Raw genomic sequence first — 4,603 nt, forward strand, 5'->3', positions numbered from 1 at the left:
TTCAAAAGTTGATTTTTAAGGGCTGGCCTAGTGGCATAGTGGTTAAGTTGGTGCACTCCGCTTCAGTCAGCGGCCTGAGGTTGGCAGGTTCGGATCCTGGGCAAGGACCTACGAACCGCTTATCAAGCCATGCTGTGGCAGGCATCCCACATAAAATAGAGGAAGATGGGTGCGGGTGTTAGCCCAGGGCCAATCTTCCTCAGCAAAAAGAGGAGGATTGGCAACAGATGTTAGCTCAGGGCTAATCTTCCTGACAAAAAAAAAAAAGTTGATTTTTAAATAATGGCGAAATTCCAAGCTGTCGGAACTGCGTGGGCCAAGTAACACCTCCTGGGGGCTGCGTTTGGCCCGGGGGCTCCCTGCTGCCCCCTGAGATTCAGGGCGGCCTCACCCCGTGGGGGAGACCGGACACGCTGTCATTCAAAGATAACCCTGTCCCAGGCGGAGAGATCTCCAGGCCCCTGGAGCTCAGGGCAGCCGGGCCGAGAAACCCCGGGCTGTTGGCCCCTTGAGCTGCTCTGTGGAAGGCACGGTACCCACTTCCCTCCCTCCCAGCCAGATACGCCCGCAGAGGCGATGCCCTCCCGCGGAGGCCCCAGCCAGCTCACGTTTGACCAGCACTTACAGCAACAATTAACAATGGCCCATACGGTTTGCCTTTTAAAAAGCAAATTAAAAAAATAATAAGAAAACACAGTCAGCTGATCAAGGGACATCTCTTGAGGCCCCCTGGTGCCGGGCGTGGCACAAGGAGCTGGGGACGGGGCACACGGGGACGGGGTCCTGCCTTGAGGGTCTTACGCTCTAGTGGGGAACACGGGGGAGAAACCCAGAAACAGATGAAAAACTAAGGGACATTCCAGTGGTGATGGCCCGTGAAGAGACGAAGTGAGGTGACGGGATAAGGAGGGACCGGAGGACCACCACCCACAGGGGCCTGCAGAGGGGCTGTCAGCGGAGGGGACGTTTTGCTAAGACCTGAATGATGGAAAAGAGAGCCATGGGATCACCGCCTTGGTGGCAATTGTGGCATCCAGGAAACCACTGTGATGTCTGGGTGTATATCCTGCCAAACTTTTTCACCTAATTATATTTTTATATTTGTGTGGTTTTCAATTAATTTAATTTCTATTTCACATGTTTGCATTTTCTTTTTTTTTTGTAAAGATTTTATTTATTCATTTTTTTCCCCCCAAAGCCCCAGTAGATAGTTGTATGTCATAGGTTCACATCCTTCTAGTTGCTGTACGTGGGACTCCGCCTGGGGTTGGACAGAGAAGTGGTGCCTTGGGGCGTGCCCGGGATCCGAACCCGGGCCGCCAGCATCAGAGCGCGCGCACTTAAACCGCTAAGCCACGGAGCCGGCCCAACATGTTTGCATTTTCTAAAAAATGAAAAGGGTCCCGTTGTGTTTTGTAACCACCTTCTTTTCCTCCTCAAAGCCTCAGTTTCCCCATCTGTAAACCAGAGATGATTGTCGTAGCTACCCCACGAGAGGGTGAAGATTACCCCGAGAAAATGGCTTATGGGGCATGATTGATCCAAAGATTGGTCGTTATTGGTATTTTCCTTTAATCGCTTTTCCGTGGCAGCGCTGAGAGGGGGAGATGGTTGTTTCCGTTTTGCAGGGAGATTTTTAAGGCTCAGAGACCAAGACATGAAAGTCTGCGACGGAAGCCGGCTCTGGAGGGGGCAGCACGTCACCCCCGGGCCCCGGCCTCTGCACCGTGAAGGCCCAGCCAGAAGCCGGCCCTTCCTCCGGGGCGAGGAAGTCGAGGCTGAAACCAGCGGCTTCTTTTTGGCTGGTTTTTTCCTCTCTGTGATGTTGTTCATTTTTTTGAACATCACACTTATCGGATGTCACGGGTTTTGGGAACCCAAACCGCAGACGCAAACACGCCGTGTTTTTCTTTGAAGGATTGTGCGGCGAGATAAGGGAGCTTGTGCCGGGGGGGGGGGGGGGGGGGGGGGGGGTGGGCCACGAGTGCGAGGACGCAGGGCTTGTTTTCACAGAATTAGGAGCGTCAGGCTTTGTTCTTGGGTTCAAAGTCGTCAGCATCTTTGGCGGGAGCTCGGTCGCCGTCACCCGGGGCCACACCGGGTGTGCTGAGCGCTCACACCTTCCCCGGTGCTGTCCAGACGGCCCCGTGGCGGGCCCCGAGGAAACCCACAGCCACAGCAGCACCAACCACGGCATCAGCATCTGCTGAAGATGCTGCAGGAAAGGCTGGTGGCCCCAGCGCCTGGGGCTGGGGCCTGCTGATACCACTCATCTTCTGGTAGATTCTGAGTTAACCCGAAAATCCTGCTTGGTTTTCCCATGCTTTTTGAGAATTCATTCAACCACCTGCACGGCCTCTCTGACCTAAGTATCATGAAACCTGCAAACCCCGGCTTCCTGCTTCTGCCCTGGCCCCCGTGCAGACTGTTATCCACGGGCAGCCAGAGGGACCCTGCAAAAACCTAAGTCAGATCATGTCCCTCCTCTGCTCAGACCCTTCCCGTGGCTCCCACTTCCCTCAGGGTCAAAGCCAAGTCCTTACTGTGGCCCTCCAGGCCTCTGCCTGCCCCATCTTCCCCTCCCCTCCTCTGCCCTCACCTCCCTCATCTCTCCCACTCTTTGCGCTGGCCTCCACCAGCCCCCTTTGCCTCAGCCCCAGGGCCTTTGCGCTTGCTGCTCGCTTACTTCCTTCACTGCAATGCCTTCTTATCAGAGAGGCGGTCCCTGATCCCCGCCAAATGGTGTCGCTTTCCCAGAGTAACCATCCCCGTACCCTGCTCTCTTTTTCTTCATGGCTCTTTGTCCCTACCTGACATGTAGATATTTGCTCTTTTGTTTATTGTCATTGGACCTAAGTTCCTGGGGACTTTTGTGTTTCTCTGGTACCTGGAAACTGCCTGGCACGGTGAATAAAGCTCAATCATTTCTTTTATGTGTGTGAATATATGCAAGAATCTTGAGGCCAACTACTTCCAATCAAGGGGTTTAGCTCAGGTCTAGAGGATGATGAGGATCAGGAGGGATTTTAAACTGGGGACTTACAGGATCAGTTGGTTTGGGAACGGTCCCTGCAGCTTCTGAGAGAGGCCATGCCCTCAGCGTGGGGCACGCAGCGAGGGTGGACAGTCTTGTGCAGGATACAGACGATGCAGCATCAGCGCCCCCCTCGTGGGGACGGCTCAGGGGTTAAATCAGATGATTTGTGTCTGGTGCCTGGTGTGCGGTACGTGCTCAGCAAACGGACACTGTAAGTACTAGGTGTAGCAGGAAGGGGAACATGGGGACAAGAGTATGAGCTGACATCCGGGTCCCTGGATGGAGCGACTGCGCGAATGGGTGTGCACGAGACGGGGAATAAAGGAGGAGGAAGTTTGGGGTGTGGCTGAGGCCAAGGACACCAGGATCAGAGCAAGACAAAGAGGTGTGGGCTCTGTGAGATGTCTGAGTGCACGCGTCCGGTTGGCCTCTGGACTCAGGAGAGACACCAAGGTGGAGACACAGATCTGGGGATTATTGGTACGAAGAGGGCGACTGAAGACCCGAGAACCGCCCTAAGTCAGACACACGTGCAGAGAAGGAGCAGTGTGAGGACAGAACCCTTAGGGACGCTCAGTGTCTCTCCTGTGCCCAGGGTTCCTGTCCTGAGACCTGACTCATCTCCTCAGGCTGGGAAGGGGGCCCCCTCGTTGAGCACGTGGGCTGAAGCCCCGTCAATACAAGAGGGTCCTCTCAGCCAGGGAGAAGAGTTGACAGTGGCTGTGGTTGGGTGATCAACAATGTCCACCACACCTGTGTTAGCCAGAACTTTTCTTTTTTTTAGCTGAGGAAGACTAGCCCTGAGCTAACATCTGTGCCAATCTTCCCCTATTTTCTATGTGGGTCACCATCACAGCGTGGCTGATGAATGGGTGTAGGTCGGTGCTCCGGATCCAAGCTCTGTTAACCCAGGCGGCTGAAGTGGAGTGAGCTGAACTTAACCACTAGCTCACAGGGCCAGCCCCCAACCAGAACTTTTAGTCCCGTCCTCTTCTCTCCACAACGCACCACAGTCTCACTTCCATTCTTGCTACATGTATCAGTCATCTACGGCTACAATGATGCGACATAACAAATCACCCTCAACCTCATATTGTCTTGAATATGGAGGGAGAGAGAAGAGAAACCCACAAATGAGACTGAAAGGAGAAGTCAGAGAGGTGCAATAGCCAGCACACAGGGGTGATCTCGAAGCCCAGGTGTCCTTCCCCTTCCCTGGGTCCACGCCTCTTGGCATGTGAGCTTGTGGTTCCTGCCACAAAAGGCGTGGAGCCTATTTCCTCCCCCTTGACTGAGTTCAGCCAGGTGACCTGGCTTTGCCAACAGAATGAGATGAAAGTGACAGTGTATTAGTTGGAGACCAGGCTTTAAGAGACCCTGCACGTTTCCACCCGGCTCTGCGCCTCTGCCACCACTGTAACCAGACATGAAGACGAGAGACACGTGGAGCAGAGCAGAGCCACGCCCAGCGGGCCGGCCTAGGTCAGCGGACCTCCAGCTCAACAGCAGACATGGGAGTGGGTCCAGCTGAGATCAGCAGAGCCACCCAGCCAAGCCCACACAGCT

This window comes from Diceros bicornis, chromosome 19, assembly GCF_020826845.1.
Source record: "Diceros bicornis minor isolate mBicDic1 chromosome 19, mDicBic1.mat.cur, whole genome shotgun sequence".
In the NCBI taxonomy this organism is placed as follows: domain Eukaryota; kingdom Metazoa; phylum Chordata; class Mammalia; order Perissodactyla; family Rhinocerotidae; genus Diceros; species Diceros bicornis.